The sequence below is a fragment of the Eleutherodactylus coqui genome, chromosome 5 (genome assembly GCF_035609145.1).
Source record: "Eleutherodactylus coqui strain aEleCoq1 chromosome 5, aEleCoq1.hap1, whole genome shotgun sequence".
Lineage (NCBI taxonomy): Eukaryota > Metazoa > Chordata > Amphibia > Anura > Eleutherodactylidae > Eleutherodactylus > Eleutherodactylus coqui.
In genome coordinates this window covers 79,729,782-79,750,432 of record NC_089841.1, presented here as the reverse complement: position 1 = coordinate 79,750,432, position 20,651 = coordinate 79,729,782, and the positions used below count along the sequence as shown (strand labels likewise).

The 20,651-nt window shown below is 42.5% G+C and overlaps 1 protein-coding gene across 1 annotated transcript in view; it reads left to right on the top strand.

Moving 5' to 3' along the window:
* The window catches only part of GHR (growth hormone receptor), a 309,732-nt gene that overhangs the window by 13,872 nt on the left and 275,209 nt on the right, over positions 1 to 20,651 (top strand). The gene's annotated exons all lie outside the window — the stretch shown is intronic.

Genomic DNA, 20,651 nt, shown 5'->3' with positions numbered 1-20,651 from the left:
TTACTCCAACATATCCTATTTCTCGTTTGTGAAATAGACAGGAATTGGACATGCCATGAGTTGTGAAAAAATGCCCCTGTGTATAGCCTCATAGGGGCTGTAATAGGGGCTATGTGCTGTCTGTGGGATTACACAGATAGCACATGGTCCTAAAATATACTAGTTTCCACCTAGTCTTACTGAAAAAAATCATAGTTTGTAGCAAGTACATATGCAGGATATGTGCAGTTTTTTATGTGTGGGTCTTTGCACAACCTCAACTTGTAAATGTACCGGTTAAAGCCGTTTTCTGTGGAAAATACTATTAATGACCTATACTCAGGATAGTTCATCAATAGCTGATCTGCTGGGGTCTGTTGTTCAGGACCCTGACCGATCAGCTGAGTGGGTGCATGCTGTCAACGCCGCAAATACACAGAGGGCGGATCGGAAGCAGCGGAAGTATTCACTTCTTGATGTCCTCCCTTTTCTTGATTGATTGCTCTATAGCACCATCGCAAACTCTCTTTGGTCTCCATGCTGCGCCTTTCCCTGGATTACAGCATTCCCACAGTTTATACAGCAGCTCTTTCGCAGAATATTGTACCTCCCTGCAGACTCTTGCACTCTTGCAGCACCACACCCAATGTTGATCCAGAGGAATGCAAAAAAACCCCAATGAGATAGACGCCAATTTTCCCCATTTAAAGGCTGTTTCACACAGGGAGCTATGGAAGCAAAAATCATGCGCTTAAAAAATACGTGGCAGTTAGAACCAATGGTTTCCTATGGGAACGTTCAGATTCCTTCACTTGAATATTCCCATAGGAAACCATTGGCTCTAATAGCTGAGTGTTTTTTTTGCACTTAGCTCCCCGTGTGAAAGAGGCCTCAGGAAAAAATTCCTTCTTGACTCCAATCAGAATAATCCCCGGATCACTGACCCTTCTAAATATACATATAATATTGTATCCAGGACCCTCTTGAACTATTTTAGTGAGTTTGCCATTACCACATCCTCAGGTGTGGCCCCTAATAGAAAACCAATACCATTTCATGTATCAAACGTTCAACTAGTTTGGTTTAGCTGTTGAAGAAAATGAAACATGCATAAAGGAAAGAGCACAATAAGCAGACTAAGGCCCCCTGTCCATGGTAGTGATTTCGCTGGCGGTAAACCGCTGGCAAATCACGCCAGCCGACGCTTCCCATAGCATTGCTGTGGAAAGTGACGGCACCTGTCCGCGAGTGGAGAATCACTGTGATTCTCCGCCGGCCAGCCTATCTATTAGATAGGGCTGACCGGCGGAGATTCGTCGGCAGCTCCCGCGGTGGAGCTTCGCCGCGGGATACCGCATCGCCCGTGGACAGCCGGCCTAACAGAACTTGAATGGTGGTAGATCATAGAAAGAGCTGTTCTTCAAAGTGGCCATCTAAGGACGATGAGTGTTCATAGCTCACCTGAGTATTCACATGTGAAATTTCATATAATTCAGAGCTAATTAGTCTCCTGTGGCCTGTACTTCTGCTGTATTTAGCTGATGTACTAAGTGATAACAGCTGCTCAATGTGAACAGGGTGTAGACTGGGTAGTTAATGTACAAGCAATTTAGGTAGTTAAAAAAATGTTCATATTTTATGGCTCTGTAATATTGCGACACAGGGTTTCTTTTTTCCACTGAATGAATCACAATGTCACTCTGACATGTCAAAAGTTTGTAGAAAGTGCAGCTACAGTATAATGAATTGTTCATGTAGTCATATTCTTTCCATATGCCTTATGTGAACATGAAAGTCATTAAAGGCCCCCCTTTATATTCCAGAGCAGAAAGTCGATCTCTAAAAGCAGATTGTGCTCTGGCAGATGTGAGCCATCCGTGTATTACGTATGTAGTCGGCCATGCTGTCCGGCTGACCACAGCTTCCCTCCAGCAAAAAACACTCTATCGGGATCCATATTGCTCCCATTTGAAAGGGTTTCTGTAGTGTAAATGAGGAAATTTAGCTTTTATCTCATCAGGGTTTTTTTTTGCCTTCCTCTGGATCAACATTGGGGGTAATAGGCTGAACTGGATGGACATATATCTTTTTTTGGCCTTTCATACTATGTTACAATGTTTACAGTGTACTACAATGGAGAAGTATATTAGGAGGATTTCCCAATGTATACCTTTGATAGACATACTAGTACGTCGCCCACAGACTTTCATATTAAAAATTGTATACCGCACAATATACATTTGTTTTACCAAATGCCACTGTATGGAATAGTGCAGCAGAGAGATGGAAAACAGTATGCCAACATATAGGGGCCTGATTGTCGCAATAGCCGGGTAAATGGGTGCCTATGGGTACATCTGGCTTATGTGCCAATTGACACTGCAAAGTGTACATAAAAAGACCCTTAGTTTAATTATTAACATGGCCTCTGCAGCCCCTAATAGCTGCTGCGTCCATGCCACCATTCATAACGATTGGACTGCCCTACCTTATATTGAATCTTTCCCATGCTCTTAAAGGGAATCTGTAATATCAGAGAATTTATGTGCATGTAGATACAGTAGCTAATTTGGAAACCTATGTAGGTTCTTGTTGGGCTCATTGAACACGTATTTTATATGTCTTTCCAAGAAAATAGAAGTATGAGCTCTTATGTTGGTAGATACGTATTGCATGATCTTGGCTCTGACTTTCTATAAAAATCATGTTAACAAGAATTTTCTTTATTGCTTCATATAAACTCATCCGGCATGCGCTGGCCTTGTAGAGTGCTCTATCTTTGAATCAATATGAACATGTTTCTTTCTGTGTGTTTTTATAAAGTGAACACTTGAGTTTGAGGGTCTGTATTTTCCAATTGCACTTATCTTGAAATCTATCTGACTGTGTTTAATCTGAGACGTCTTGTGTTTGGTGTAAGCACAAAGCAGTTCTGGTTGCATGGACTTGAGTTGCATGTGTCACGTGTGCCAAGACAAAGATATAAAAGGGGGCTCTTTTCCTGCTCTTGGGGATCTGTTGGGCGTAATGGTGATGAAGGCTTGATACAAGTTCTTGCAGGGTGAGTTTTGGCAGGTTGTGACTCAGTAGAGTGTGGAAAAATGTGTCTAGGCTATGGTCACCACACCTGAGATAGCTGTACATGAAACGTACCGCAGGTGCAAACATCTGCGCCAAATGGAACGTGACTCTCATTCAACCAGTCTTCTGCAACTTCAGAGTTCCATGCATAACATAGACATTGCAGACTCTGTACATCTCCATTGCATCACCCTTGTCCAACGCTCCTTCCCTTCAGTGCATTACACCAATTCCAAATGCCTTGATATCTCACCCCAATATCTACGCATAACATAATTTTGTTTGCAAACTCAATTTCACATTTTGTCATTTACTAACATAACTAACTCTAAACATTGCATCAACATCCCTGTACAACTACTGTTCCTTAGGGAGGTACTCCTCCAGTCCATATCAGTCTATCATTGTCCATCTACTATGCACACACTAACACATTAAAGACTAGTCTCACATGTCTTGCAGCTTTGTCCTCTTCCAGGTTCATAGCGCTATCAACTTCTCCTGGGACCGAGTCCCGTGCAGTAAGGGAGTCTCCCTTTCCTTCCATACAGCTTGTCGCTATCATCTTCAGCCCTCGGTTCATCAGGGCCCTTTAGTAGCAGTCACTACGCCACCTGGCCACTCCCAAACATGGGAAAATAATCATTGGTTCTTCTTGTGGCAGCTGGCCTCCGCCACTTCAAGAGCTACTTGGCTATTATGTACTGCTGTAGCTCCTCTCTGAGTTGTGGCGCAGCTTAAAATCTTTTTCATATGGCACCTACCGACTGCCTGGATAGTTCTCAGAGAGGACAGAGCTTACCATTATTTACTTCCCTGCTGTGTGGGCTGTTCTTCTGTGGGGAGGCGCTATCACAGTCATGTCATTGTAGACATTGGGCAGGTTGCAGGGCTTCCACAGCACCTGTATCTACTGCCTGTCTCACTCTTGACAGCACTACTAGCTGGAGGGGGGCAGAGCTCAGCAGGGCTAAGAGAGCTGCCTGTTAGAGAGGCAGAGCCGCTCAATAAGAGGGGGGGCAGGGTACTGCTTACCCCCCCTTACATGTGAGGAGCTATGATAGGGGGTTGAGGCCAGTATGCAAGGTTGAAAAAGATGCAGGGCTATTGTGTAACTGTTTGTGCCCACTTTGTTCATGCCAACTGCCAGTATACAAAAGATAGTACTGCTGCCAATGTAGTCATATCAGCCTTGTATTGTTTTTGAATAGGCTATTTCTTACTGTGTCATTCCCTGTGGCCAGTTGCCCCACACAGTAAAGATCATTTGTTGCACCTCCTTAGACTTTGTCCTTCATTTGCAACGACTGTATGCCTTACCGTTCCTTCGGCTTTCAATGCTTTAGTTCTGAAGTTCAAGTGAATTTAAGGTTTTTCTTACACAGAAGCAGAAGAAATGGAGCTCATATGGCCTTGAGCTTTGTCATAGACTGTCAATGACCTATTCTTTAAAATGTTTTCCTACTGGACCCCCCAATACCATCAGTAATGGAGACCAGTACCTATCATCCCATCACTGCATCAGGATGTATTTCAATAATTGTAAATCATAGTATTTGTGCTACTTACCTAGAAGACAGAGGTAGATTATGCAGAGGCTACAGAAATCCCTTGGAGTGAGGAAACTAAGCCCTGATTGGTGCATGACTGCCCCTCCAGAGGAACCGTAATGTTAGCAAACAAGGACAGTCAACCAAAAGGTCATGGAAATTGTGTAGAGGAGGAAATAAACACCTTCTCTGTTGGGTGGTAAATCCTAGCACCACAGTGGGGACCTATTTTCATCTTTACTAAAGGGCCCCTCTCTTAGGGTGGCTTTACAAAGGACAACTATCGTCTAGCCACTTGCAATAGTCGCTAATGCGTATGAACAACTATTGTCTGTGTACTTTTACACAGAACGATTGTTGTACATTTGTTAATTGATTTTGCAATTGCTGAATGAATTGTTGGGAGGATCTACATGGGCTGAAATATTGTTTGTTGACTAGTTAGAGGGCGTGAGGTTTTGGTGGGTTTATATTTAAAATTTTGACCCTTCTCCCAACTCATCCTTGTTCCAGTCAAAAAATCGAAGCAAAACGGAACGGAAGCAGGCTGAAAGTTGACTGAAAGCCCATTGAAATCAATCAAGAAAAAGGAAATGATCAGTTCATTTAAGTGTTAGGTCTGGTAGACGTGGGCGTCGTTCTCTGAATCTGTGATTGCCTTTTTTCCAGCATGGTTATATTGGTTCTGCCTCTTCCACCCAGCTGCAAATTATTGGTCATGTCTTCACCACTATATAGAGGCCTCAGACCTGACAGCCCCGGCTGCAGTGTTGGTGTATGAGCCCTCATATATTCCCGTGTCGCAGTTGCTCCTGTTTGTTCCTGTGTTTGCAGTTTATGCTTGGTCTACAGTTTGCTCAAGTACTTCCAGCTTGGTCCTGAACTTGCTCACTCCTTGGTTCTGCAGATGGCGTGCTGTTATCCAACTTCCTGGTGATCAGTCCTGACAGAGTTAATCAATGCCTAGGTTCCCGCGCAGGGCCGCCCTTGTCAGGGCGAATTCTCTGCTGTTGATAGGCAGGGACTTTCCATCTCCTGTTTCCAGCATAGGGCTAGATCCCCTGGTCACCTTGCATTCCAATTCACGCCTTCCAGCAGTGAGCATCCGGATTTCCAGAGTCTGCTGTCTGCCCTGCTGGACTGTTCACAATCTATTGGTTGGGCGACACAGCGGATCCACATCAAATCCCTAACATTCAGTTTTCCATCCTCCAAATACTGAGCAGAGAGATGGAAACCCTGAACTGAGACCTAAGGCAGGTGTGAAACCACCCTAAGTGTAAACATTTACCTGTGCGGTCTCTCGCTGCTAGTTGTTTGCTAGTCATTGAAAGACAACAATGGCCTGTTTACACCAGACAATAATTAATCAACCAGCAACTATTAGGTGAGCTGACACAAAGACACTAGTGAACGAATTCTCGCTAATCACCCTTTTGGTGGTCATGCTTACATGGAACAACTGTTGCTTACATTCGTTCTAATGAGCAACTATTCAGATGATAGTTGCTCCATGTAAAGCCGCCTTTCTATGTAGTCACTATCTAGTCTTGGATCAACAAGCTTGTTGACAGTTTTCTTTGCAAACCAGTAGAATTGTGAATGTAGCGCCGTGCTATACAGATCTGCTCGATAAATACTGTGTATTTATTTGCATTCCATGTTTTAGGGAACATATAATCTCTTTTTGGATGTGAATTCTCAGTTTTGCCTGTGATTTCTTTTCAGACTAGCATCAGTTGATGACAGCGCCCCATACAAAAAATAATATCGTCGGTGTATAAACTTTGCTTTGGCAACACTGCAAAAATCTGCTGTAATGTGATAAAATTCTTTCACATTTCTATAGCTTCCTTTCTGTAATTATAGGACGGATTCTCATGGCCCAGAACAAGAAAAAAGTTGTTGGAATTTCAAAAACTCCACCAACTAAAAGTTATTTACAGATTTTAGAAAGTGCAGGGGTGTCCTTATCAGGCTTCACCGCCACCCAGCTTTCTTAGACAGCTGAATTAGATACTGTATTTGCATGGGTATGAAGCGATGTGATTATGGAGGATGTAGTACCATATGTATCTACTCTACTGGGATGTCTGGAAGGCTCCTGAGCATAGGGTAACCTCCTGGATACCCATAAGATAATGGGGTCCGCCTGGCTTCCCTTAGGCCCTCTGGGATTTTCATGGACGAAATATTGTGCTATTTAGTCCAGAAAATGCTGCGGTAACCTGGTCTCCTACATTGGACAGGAGTAGGGGAGCACCTGACTGGTAAGTATGGCTTATTTGTTTTAATTTTAACTCATTCACAATGGCGATGAAAATCATGCGAGATTTGTGCGTTGTGAGACACACAAATCTCGCACAAATACGAAACCCGTTCTTGTGAATGGATTAATTTAAATTTGCAAAGTTTTCCTGCATAGCACCGCATTGTGATGCAAAAAATAAATCGCAGCATGTTCTTTCTGTTAGCAATGTCACCCATTGCTTTTAATGGGAGTAGATCGCAAAACAGCCTGCGGGGCTAAAGGAATCCCCCATAGCAAGGAGAGAGGGAAGGGTGGAGCTACAGTGGGATCTCCTTGAGATCTCCCTATATTTGGAGAGTTAAGGGGCGGTCCTAGAGGTCTTTCCTAGAGCTTCCACAAGAGCGGGGGCGAGGCTAAAGGGGGTTCTCATAGTGACTCCTCTCTAGCCAAGAGAGCTGGCAGGGCTAGAGTGATCCACGCACTAGCCCCACCCCTCTCTTGGCTAGAGAGGAGTCACTATGAGAACCCCCTCTAGCCCTGCCCCCTCTCACCCCCACTCTCAAAGAGCCCTGGGGGAGCTGCTCTCTAGCCCCGCCCCCTTATCTGTCCAAATATGGGTCTGATCTCTAGGAGATCACCTGTAGCTCCGCCTCCCTCTCTCTCCTCGCTATGGGGGATTTCTTCAGACCCCCAGTGATGCGAGGCTGTTTTCATGTCAAATTGTCTTGCATCCACGGCTTTTCAGAAGCATTGTGAGGGCAATATCGGGCTATGAATCACGGACCGATTTCGCCCTCGCCAGTGTGCAAGAACCCTAATAATAATAATCATAAAGATTATTATTCCCAGCCCATATAATTATTTTTACTGTCAGAAAACACATTTAATAAAGTTATGCTCTAGCCGTGCTTCCCTGCTACTACATAGCATTGTTCGTAGTTAAAGGGGCTGTCCAGGACTTCTACTATTGATAACTTATCATCAAGATAGGTTATCAGTAGTTAATCAGCTTGGGATCTCCACTAAGCAGTAAATGAAGTGGATAGTGTTGTCTATACATAGTAGCAGTCTGGATGGTCCTACAGCATCGAAGCAAATAATGTAGTCTGTATAGTAGCAGTCTGGTTTGGTATTACAGGCACAGCCCTCATTGAATTCATCTAACTAATCTTGGCTTATGATAGCCTTCAAGAGAAAATATCTTACGGTCTACAATTGGCTTGTTTTGAGGTCTGCTGTTCAGTTTCTAAAGGCCCATTTAGACACAACGATTATCGCTCAAAATTCGCTCAAAAGCCGTCTTTTGAGCGATAATCGTTGTGTGTAACTGCACTTACATTGTGCAGTTTTCCTTATGCCGTCGCTAATCATTGTCTTTCAGCATGCTGAAAGACAACGATGAGCCTTATCAGCGATTCACAGCGGGATACAGCTGATACTATTGTTTCAGCTGTATTCCCCTCCCTGATGACAGGCCGGTATGAAGAACAGAGCGGTCCAGCTCTGTTCTCCATACCCTGCACAGAGCGCTCGGCTGTATAACAACCGGGCGCTTTGTGCAGAAAACAGCTGGATGCAGAAGACAAGCGGGTACACCCTGCTTGTCTTCTGCATCCTCTGCTCGGAGCGCCCGGCTGTATAACAGCCGGGCGCTCGGAGCGGGGAACAGCTGGATGCAGAAGACAAGCGGGGACACCTTGCTTGTTTTCTGCATCCTCCGCTGGCAGCGCAATGTGATCACTCATCTTGCGCTGTAAATGACACAACGATTGTCGCTCAAAAGACATCTTTCTTTTGAGCGATCGTTGTGTGTAAATGGGCCTTAAGGAACCTTTCACACTTAAGGAATTTGTCCACGTGGACATTTCTGTGTCACATCATCGTCCCTATGGGACTTGAACTATGCAACTGTTAAAATCCACGCAGCTTTACTTCGAAACCACAATTTTCAATTCCACTACGGAAAGGTTTTCAGTTGTAGAAATGTTCTTGTCGATTTCTAACATACAGGAGAAGTACTTCTGCAACTAAAGTCTGCGGAAAAAACACAACAAATTCTGCAGTAAAAAAACGCAATAAAATCTGCATCTGCGCAATTTTGTACCGTGTGAAAAGTCTCTTGAGCAGACTCCATTCTTAACAGATAGATATTCCTAAACCATAGCTCTGTTTCACTCTGTATGGCCCCCGATACGCATTTGTTTGTTTTTGTTTGTTTGTTTGTTTTTTAAAGTTGACTGAATCTTGTCCAAATCTCTTCTTTATTAACATTAAATAAAAGTTTCATTTTTCTTTCTGTAACATTGTGAAAAGAAAATCTGGAACACATAGTAGTAGTTTTATGAGGTCTCTCCAGCTTCTGCTTTGACCATTGGATTTCTGTGTTCTTCTATAAAACTAGACAGAACACTATATAAAATATCACACAGCTAAGAAAACCCGCTTTACATTTCTGTTGGGTTTTATTAGGATGGGCTAAAACTTCCAAATGTTTCAGGATAACATGTTAGAACCACGTGTTTTCAACAAAATATGTGGTTGACCTCAACACGGGTGAACTTGTGTTTTTTTACACTGCGTAATCACTTCATTAGAGAAACTCTTATATAGCAAAAAAGCTATATATTAAGCAGACGCCATTATAGCCTATGAATGATGGATGTCACTGTTACCAATGCATGCATTGCATCTATCACTCATAGTCTGTAATGGCATACACTTAACTGATGCATCAGCTTGTTTACTGTATATTTTGGTGTGCATGTCGTCTGTATTTGTGCATGCTCCCATTGATTTCAATGGGCAATTAAATTAAATTAGTTTAATGTATGAAATGTTCATGTGCAATAATCATGAAAACAGAACACACTGCGTCTTGTTTTGTCCAAACGAAATGCATGTGCAAAATGACATCAATGGGTTCTATTCACTGCGCATATCACTGGCAAATTTTGTATATGCGATACGCTGCTCAAATGCTTCGTGTGAAATGGGGATTTTGTTGTGCAGATTTCTCTGACCATATAACGCTTTCAGGTGTAAATGCAGGCCGAGGCTTGGAAAAACTCAGCCCGTTATCACACTCTGAGACTTTATTCCCACAAGCTGAATTCGGCCAGCCAATATACGCTACATTGGGAGAGGAAAATCTGGTGAACGGGCGCACAAATCAAACGTTTGTGCGCCTGTTCATATAGCCTGGTGAGGCCGGCGCAAATGCACTGAGCTCACCTGGCCATTGCCTATTTCCCCTCCCTCCCCATCACAGGCTCAACTGTTGTTCCTCCCATCTCGTTCTGTGCAATGGGAGGGGGCGGGGCAGGGGCGGAGCTAAGTGCTAGCCCGCCCCATCTTCTTCCATTGATGGCTATGGACAAGGGGTGGGGGGTGGAGGGAGGGCAGGCGCTTAGCTCCGACTACGTCCCGCCCCTTGTCCATAGCAATCAATGGGAGGAGGCATGGCAGACCATTGCTTAGCTCCACCCTTGTCCTGCCTCCTGCCATTGCACAGAACGAGCAGGGAGGAAGACAGGTGAGCCTGCACGGGGGGAGGAGAACAGAGGGAGGGAGTTTAGCAGCCACGCTGCTAAACTCCCTTCCACCTACGGCCGCTGCCATGGGCTCCCATAGGAGCCACAGCCGCGGCCAATGTATTCCCGGCCCAAAAGATAGTTCCAGGACTATCTCTTGGGCCTGATGTAAAAACGCCCGGTGCTATATTGGCTTGGCCGGGCGTTTTTTACATCTCAGAAATACGCCCATGTGATCTGATGGATTGGAATCCAATGCATCAGATCACAGCGCATATCTTCACGGCCGGCCGATATACACTCATGTGAAAGAAGCCTAATCGTGATGTTGCCTGTGAGTATGATGCAGTTTACGTGAAAAACACATCTCAGTACATGTGTTTTTAACACACATGAAAATTGCATGTTGGTTTAGTAGCAAAATGTCAAAATTGCATCTAACGTGCATGAAAACTCACATGTACATGTGAGTGTGATGCAATGTTTTTACATAGGAGATAATGGCAAGTTTTCTGTGAAATCACAAAAAAATCAAAACATGCTGCAGCTTTTCCATCTCAAAGCATCACATTTTATACCTGGTTGTTCATCTGTGGATAAAGTTCTAATCCAATACATTTCTGTTTTTCTCTATCATTTTATGGTCATCAACTCTGTGTGACCGAGGCGCCCATTTTAGAGTTAGTAACTGTAATTGATTTACACAGGGGCGTAGCTAAAGGCTGTTGGCCCTAGTGCAAAAGTTTATCTTGAGGCCCCCCAACTTCTCTTAAACCCCTTAACACAGAGATATAACTTGAAGCTCCTGGGCCCTAATGCAACACCTGTAACAGGGCCCCAACTGTAATTCTTTATTCATGGTACTGGGCTCCCTATATGAAGAAGAGAGGCCTAATGGGCCCCCCTAAGGCTCCTGGGCCCGGGTGCATCCCCTGCATATCCTATAGTTCCACCAGTAGACTTACACCATAGCTTGCTTTGACTAAATAATATGTTCATCTTTTTGAGGACGGTAGATTTCTGACTTGACATCCAGGCTTTGATTCTCATGGTGGTCTCTCCAGGCAGATCTGTGTGAACAGTTCAACAGATAAATATCAAAATCTGTATCACAAGTGACCTGTCCAAGTCCAAGGGGAAACCACCATGAACAAAACCTGATATTTTCAGTATTAGAGGGAATCTATTTGTACAACCCTATCTGCATAAATTAGCGATAGATACCTCGCTTCCATCACTTAAGTTACCATTACATTGGATGATAGTTGCCTACCAGACGATACTCAAGCTAGAAATTATGGGTGACTGTCAGCCTGTATATGCATGGCCCCTGAGAAGTTACTCAGTAATCACTAGTCATTCCATTTCAGTGAACTGAAACGGAACGACTACTGAGCACATGTCCTGTGGTCCTCTATATTCCCCTTGCACACCTATTGCTGATTGGTAGCTTTTCCTCTATGCACAGTGTAGGGAGAAAGCTATCAATCATTGGGGGGAGGGCAGGGTTAGCCCTCCGCCAATGTGTACGAGGACCCTGCTCCTATATGAAATAATAGATAATTTCAAGAAAATTCAGCACGAAATAAAGTAACCCATCAATTGAATTGGGGTGTCTGTCACAAGTTTATGCTGCCCTCATATGGGGTAGCACAAACATTTTGCACAGCACAAATGTTAAATCCTTTAGTAAAAAACAATGGAACAAATATGGATAAAAAGCCAAGTGTCATGACTTATTGGCAGTAACACAGAAGCAGATCCCATCAGGGCATGCATCCCGTCATTCAGCGCTTGTCACTGATGTGTTAACAGCTTTTTGCTTTTCTGGGCCCGGATTGGTTGACGGGCAGTTTTTTTTCTCCAGCCAGCCAATCAGCGGTTAGTGTAGAATCTAAGTTCTGGCCCCTCCTCTTAGAGGGTGCCAGTGATTCCTCTGTTAAATGCAGTTCTGATCTGTGTCCGTGTCCTACTGATGACAGCTCATTCTCAGATGCGTTCTTGGTGCTTCACTTATTTCATGGTGGTTTATCATCTGCCACATTGTATTGTGGTACTTTTATTATTAAGACCTGCTTCGTATCATCTCCTTGTCACTTTCCAGGGATAGTTTAGATAGCACTTATATAGGGTTGCAATTATTAGGGTGATTGCCCAATTTCAGGTATTTCCTTGTAATAGTCCGGTAGGGTAAGGTTCCCCCCTTTCCCCTATATTTGAGTTTCATTATTGTGTATTTTTGTTCTTCGCGTTTTCACTTAGTGTGTATATCCATTCCTTTGGGACAACTTTTACGTCTAATATGGACATGAGGTTGGCGACCGGCTTGGAAGTAACACAAATAACTTAAAACACAATATGAAATAAAAATGAACAGCATACAAATTGTAAAAAAAGGCACATATTGCACGTGTATTTTTCATCCATATTTACATATGCAAGCGTAAATGAGCCGTAAGTATACTTGTAGTAGTGCTTCAAACTATCTATACAACCACGGTCAAAGATACAGTGACCTTACATCCTGCAATTCACAGAGAATTTAGATTAGTTTTGCATAATCACCTCTATATTCTGCTGTGCTCAGTGATAAAAGGGTGAAATGAATGATCAGTACAGTAATAGAATGCATTATAAGCCTGAATATCAGTAATGTAGATGGCAAATTGTCATTAGTTCACTTTCTTCCAGAATTTATTTTCTAAATAATATTTATGGCCCTCATTCACTGTACAGAATTGATTTCAGCATTTCTATCATTATATTGGCTTTTACCTAATCTAATATAAAAAAACCTACAGGTTTTTCGTGCACCACACTTTGCCCCCTTTGCGTGACCTTTAGTGGATGATTTTGGTGTCATTAGATTTGTGACATCCTCACCACCACCGTAAAATCATAAAATTTGAGTGATCTGTCAGGCAAGGTCAAAGTTTTATGCTCAGTCTAGCAACCGCTAAGGCAGAGTCAAACGTTGGTAAGCGATGTTCATATTAAGTACTCACTAGGGATGAGCGAGTATACTCGCTAAGGCACTACTCGCTGGAGTAATGTGCCTTAGCCGAGTATCTCCCTGCTCGTCCCTAAAGATTCGGGGGCCACCGCAGCTGACAGGTGAGTTGCGGCGGGGAGCAGGGGAGAGCGGGCGGGAGAGAGAGAGAGAGATCTTCCCTCCGTTCCTCCCTGCTCTCCCCCGCAGCTCCCCGCGCCGGCCCCCGAATCTTTCGGGACGAGCGGGGAGATACTCGGCTAAGGCACATTACTCGAGCGAGTAGTGCCTTAGCGAGTATACTCGCTCATCCCACTTACTTACCAGTTTGACTGTTGCCACAGGGAAGACCAAGCTGTGAATGGCGAACAGTTCAAGCCAAATCCTCGGCTCAACAGTTCTTAAAATATTTACAACCCCAATCTAGTTACTATAAGATGTGCTACATATAAGAACTGTATAAAATGTGGATTAATAGCTGCCGAGCAGGGGTGCTCTGCACGGCTTCTCAGGAGCCTTTGAGAAATGATAGTAGGCAGCATATTAAGAGGAAAGCCCTGCGAGTCAAAATCAGTGTTGCCCAGCATTCCAATGCTAGGATGCCTAAACCCAAACCAAATGAAATGTTGGTTAGACTATATATAAGGCAGATTAGTTGTACAATCCAACTTTTGTCCAATGAGATCGTCACATCTCATTCTCTGCAGAGATGTGCAACTTCGCATGACTTAACAATACTTAACCATAGGAAATGATTCAGGACACTAGCTATACAACAAAGTCACATGGGGGTTGAGGCAAAATTTATCTATGACTGTGATGCTTGGCCTTATGTAGACTTCTTTGACTATAATCTTTACTTTGTTGGAATCCAACCTGAGTAGACAAATTCTCCCCAAAGGCATATTTTGACTAATGTAGTGCAGAAGATCTGAACTTTGTCCCTTCACATATAGCCAGCACTCCATCATATTTCTTATAGGTACAGTATAGTGTCTAGTGGTATCAATTGTGATGTGGGATGTCTCCCTGCATTGGACAGAAAAACTTTCCATGCGTCGTTTTACTTTCTGGTTATCGATGTGCTCCATAAAAGACATGAGCGGTCCAACTGTCTGTTAGTTTAGTTAGATATTCATCTAAGTCACAATTATAGACAAACACGATCAGGCCACATTTTATTAAAAATCAATACAGAAATCCAGGAAATTACAAAGGGTTCACTTACTATTTCTTACAACTGTACATGTATATGGAGATTTTCTCACGAGGAGGAAACCCAACCGTTCCTCAATAACTTTGTAATTTCTGTCTGGTTGTCTATGAAAATTGATCTGGATGAAAATTATGAAACTTTATGAAACTGTATAAAAGAAAAACTGTCTTCTAAGTGCGTGATGAGGAATGATAGCTGAGTTGTGATTCGTTGCCATGGGCAACAAAGACCGTTTCATAAATCTCCTATGAATTGCGAACCTTCAAACCTCTTAATGAAGTTGATTGTGCCCATGACGTTGAGACGCAACCACCAAACAGGCTCGACCCATTGTGTCACAAACACGTACTCAGTTGAACAACATGTGGTTCTTTGTGAATATCAACGAAGGGACTGGCTTAACCACTTCAAGACCGCCCATAGACTATAAATGTCCAGACAGTCTTTATCTATGCACCGACGAAAAATGTCCTTGCAGAGAATTCCCCTAGAGCACCCTATATGTAGAAGCCATGTGATGCACTCATTATGTAGAAGCCATGTGATCTAAGAGTCTAATGATGGCTTAGATCATAGAGCTTTGCCTGGAGATTAATCGGCATATTCTCTAGGCATGTGATGGCCATGACAGCCAATCGCAGTCATCACAGTGACCAAGCACTACTGTGCCCCACACCCCTACCCCTCCAACTCGGAAGTCAGTCAGCTCATCTCTTTAAAAAATTATACTGACATAAATGTATGTCCCGGAGGTTCGGATTTTGTATGGAGGGGAAACGAGGGTCGATCCCGCTCCATACAATGTGGGTATCAGCTGTCCCTTACAGCTGACATCTGCTGGCAACAACTGCAATCATCATTCATGCTGATCACTACTGTAAACTCTTTAAATGCTGCTTATCTGAGTTTAGGGTTCCCGAACGTCCCCCCACGATGAGATCTTGGGGTGCCGTTCCGTTGCCATCGCAGTCAGAAGCCTGCAAAAAACAATCCCACACACAACTATGTTGCTGAAAGATTCAAAAAGTTATCGCTGTCAGTAGATGGCGGCAGAAAACCGTTTTTTTTTTTTTTCCATTGATATTTTATTTTTACAATTAGTACAGCAAAAAGAAAAAACTATATAAATTTGGTATCCTAGTAATCGTAACGTCCCACAGAGTACAGTTATCATGTAGAAAGAAACTTTCCCCGCCCTAGATGGCAGAATTGTTTTTTTTTTTTCCATTTCACTCCACTTAGAAAAAGTTTTTAAGTACATTATATGGTACATTAAATAGCACCATCGAAAAATACAACTTGGCCTGCAAAAAACAAGCCCTCATACAGCGACGTTGATGGATAAATAAAAGAGTTATGACTTTTTAAAAGGGGAAGGAAACACCAATAATGTAATAAAATTAAATTAAAAAAGGGCCGCATCCTTAAGGGGTTAATCTATAAAGGGGACATTACAGGAATCATGTAGTGTTCAGATACATATGAAAACATTGTCAACCTCTTACTACTTTCCTAATTAGGTGATCAATATTGTAGCTGCTAATGACTTATTTCTACACTGGCGCCTCATTTTCTACTATTGAGTACAGTGTGAGTCTCAGTGTGACCATGAAACCAAATCCACCCATCTCACAAGGTTATTAGACTAGTGCTTTCTATGAGGGAGACCGAAATGTATTAGAAATATAACAGAGCCAGTATCTGCTCACATGTGATGTTATCAAACCTCTCGCCCTGTTCCTAATATGTTACTCTTCCTCAGTCCTGTTCTCTGCTGTCTGTAGGTTAGTAAGAAGCAGAAAAAAAGGATGGGAACAATGTATGACTGAAGTATTAGACTACATACAGGCGTTGTTTGTAATCTGTAACTTCTTTTATAGACGAACATTCATATTTATGTAGCAGCTGGGGAAACAGCTGCCGGACAAACAATCGGTTATCCAAAAGTTGTTGAATGTGTATGAGCAGCTTTACTTTAGGTTTCCTTAAAGAGTAATTCTGGTTACTTCATGCTCCTACAAGTTTTGCCTAATCCACTGGATGGATACAAAATAATAGATCAGTGGAGATCTGATCGTTGGGACCCCCACCGATCCTGCAAATGAGGGGACCCTTTTCTCCATTTCTCCTCACTTCCAGGTGGCTTATCCCGATTGCAGTGACGTCATTGTATGGAGTAGAAGTAGCAAAATAGCCAAGTGCTTTGTACAAAAAGATCTCCGGCAGTCCCATTGAAAATTAACAAAGTAGCACTGCACTTCTGAGACCGTCACACCATGCTTACTGCAGGGGCTGCAGCGAGCCTGTAGGGAGGAGGATGAGGAAATGGGCCTCCACTGATCAGCTAGCTATTCTCTTTCCTGTGGATAGAGGATAACTTGTCACAACTGGAATACCCCTCTAAGTCTTCACCTAATGTATCCCTTATGTGGACCCTAACACCAGGCACCACGGTCCCTATTCTTAAAGATACCCAAATGGAAACTTTATCTAAACACTGACCCTGATAAATAATGAGAGCAATGGGAGAGCAGTAAGTGCCAGAAACAAGAAAACCCAACTATGCAGAGTTGATCTAAGACAAAGGCAGACACAATTCCGGAAAAGCAAACAACAAACTACAAGAATAAAAAGCAAGGATTGGGCTGGAAGTATCCACTGGAACAAACCAGTACTGACCAGAAAAAATACTAGACTAGGAGTAAGATCCTAGAAGCAAATGAGGAATTCTTTATTTAAAAGTATATAGCTAGTGCTATAACCAGCAGCACACTGCAGAAGCCAGGAATATTTAAAGACAGGTTAGCTAATCAGACACTGCTCTGAAAATGACTAGGCTGCAGCACTGTGCTCAGCTGACCCACTCATATGGATCAGCTGTGAGACAATCTAGTAACTAGGACTTCACAAAACTACATTCCTGTTGAGCATAACATTCATATGAACACCTCTTTTTATTAAAATATGTTATTTGAGTCCTGCTATGCCTCTGTCCTATCTCACTACATCTCAATTCAGGTATAATTTTGTCACTGTAATCTGGGACCAACTGATAGTCAAGTACTATCTGACATCTCTATTGAAAAGACTCCAACTGGTTGCTAGGCAAGTGCTGTCTGACATACCTGTTAAAAAGACTGGTTGTTAGGCAGAATGTCCTTAGCAACCAGATAATCTCATAGCTGGATTGGCACTGAGGGGAAAAGCAGCCTGGTAGCAGAAATGTCATCAGTTTCTGCAGACTGTAGAATGAGTAGTTTTGATTTTTGTCTTTTGTGTTCTCTTGCAGCATTTTCTAACTTGACCCATAAAGCCGCTATTACACGGCAGTATTTTTCCAGTGCTAAATGCAGGCAGAGTTCCACTATTTGCTGTCGCCATATACTGTTTGAGTTGGTAAATACTGCTGCCGGTCACAATCAACATTTCTCTACTTTTTCCAGAGGAGAACCACTGCATGCAATAGCAACCTAATAGAAAAAAAATACTTAATGTTACCAGTATGCATAATATTACCATTATGACCAACAAACAGTAATTGCCTGGATCTAAATTTGCATTGAGTCAAATTTAGTCTTTGTTACAGTAAATACTAAAGCAGAATAAATAGCTTCCAGCATGAAGAAATTTGGCATGTGGCACCAGTTTTAGTCATGTGACTATACTGCAGATACATATCGCAGTATTCTCTATAGGCACTGTTTACCTGCAATGCTACTTGTGTACACATTGCAGTGATCCACTATAGACTTTGATGTTGACTTGCTCACCGTTAACTAGCAACATTATGTGTAGTTTTTGGCAGCCGGACAGGACTCCTTTACATGATCATATGTGAGATGTTACTTCATATAAGTATAATTAGTGCTGCAAGACTTCTGTCATTGTGGTAATTATCTCTACACAGCATGCTTTGTTTCCATACTGCTTCTATTGTTGGGATTCTTTTATGATCAGAACATCCTTTGGTTTCAATCAACCATCCATTGAATATATTATATGCATGGATATGTGTGTTACCCCAAGTTTTATGACCGTGCATGGTCTAGAGCACTTTCTGGGTTGGGTAATGGGGGAGCAGTGCTTGGGAAAAGTTTGGTTAGTAGTAGAGTGCTTTTCTTACTATTCACAGTGGATTGCTACCTCAGATCCTGAGGATATATTGTATGTATTCACAAGGACTGAGAAAGAGAAATATGATAAAGGGCAATCATTTTCAGTTAGAACTGAGGAACCATTGTCTTCTGTTGTGCATAGTTTAGCTCGGCAATGTATTATCGGTGACGGTCCACATCATTTAGCCAAATATTTCAATTACTTGCTGTATGCAAGCACTCTGCTTGCAGTCATTCAATAGGAACATTCATTTTTCCCTTCCAAAGATAGAAATCTGTCCTAGTCATGTGATGGACATATAGGTGAATGGCTTGTTACAGCACAGAGCTCCGATAACTGTAACGAGCTGTGTACCTACACTACTGGTCACAAGTTTTAGAATATCTCAGTTTTCATAGTCTTTATTGATATTTACACAGTTTAATGTCTCCAATGTGCTTGGGAATGAAAGCATAGAACAAATAAGCAAGCTAAGATGAATAAAAATAATCGATTAACTTTGTTTCACTAAATTAAATCTAGACTTTTGACTCTTTAGCGGATATAACAGCTTTACACAATTGAGGTATTCTTTCTACAATTGCATTGAGAAATTGTTCAGAAATGTCTTCCCAACATTGTTGCAGAAGTTCCCACAAATATGCTGTAGGATTGCTCTACTTTTGCTCTTCTGTCCAGTTTATCCCAATGTTTATTTCTGGAGACTGAAGGCCATTCCATTCTTTAAAGCCTACCGACTTCTTTTTGTCTTCCTAAGTAGTTCTGACATAATTTAAAAGTATGTTTTGGATCATCGTCTTGCTGTAATCTGAACCCTGAACAAGTAGGCGTACACCAGAGGGCATTGTATCGCATATCAAATAATGTGGTGGTCCTTTTTTGTAAGGTATGCCAGTCAACTCTGGATCCCACAGAAGAGCTCCAGACCATCATGTATCCTCCTCTATGTCTGAAAGTTGGTGTCACACACTCAGGAACCATCTTTACACTTACTTGATGGTGTACAAAAACCCTGAGTGATGTCAAATTTTGATTGATCAGTTCATAAGACATTCTTCCACTCTTCAGTAGTCCACTGGAGGTGCTTCTTGGTCCAGGCAAATCTTTATTTTTTTATTTTGCAATCTTAGCAGTGGCTTTCTTACTGATTCTGTACCTGTTAGACTTGTAGATAGAAGTCTTCTCTTCCTGGCTGAATTGGAAACTTGTTAATTTCTTTGTTGTTGTTGCATTAAGCTGTGCCTAAATTGAAGATTTGGGTCTGTGAGGCGCCCATCACACAAATTTAACACAGATTACTGAGCACATCGATCTCTACCTGTCCCATAGAAGTGAATGGAGTCGTGGTCAAGTATGCATATAGCTGCCACTTCATTCACAGAGATATTCAGGCGCACAGTTCTCAGGATCACTGAGAATCCGAGCAGTTGAACTTCTAGTGATCAGACGTTTATCAGGATGAATATCGTTGGTGACAAAAAAATATTGCCAGCCTTAGTTTAGATGGCACCTTGTATGGAATGTTTTTTGGTGCCCAACATCATAAGAAAAAAACCCAATACATATTGCAATGATATACAGTCTGCCTGTATTCTGCCTTGTGCAGAAAGCAGCAACATAGCAGCAGCATGCCCACACCGGAATAGCTCAGTGAATAAATACTGTACCAGAACTAAGTTCAGTACATAAATACAGCAACCGAACCAGGCTTATAACATAAATACAACCCCAGAACCAATGTCAGAACATAGATATAGTGCTAGAACCAAGCTTATAATATACAGTAGCAGAACTCAGTGATTGTGTTGTGGGGGTAGCAGTGGGCTGACAATGGCGCCTCTGCGCATCAGAGGGATGGAGAGAAACCCAGGAGGAGGAGGATTCATACAGTTCCACAAGACGCTGCCATATGGATGAAGAAGATTATCTGGCTGGGCAG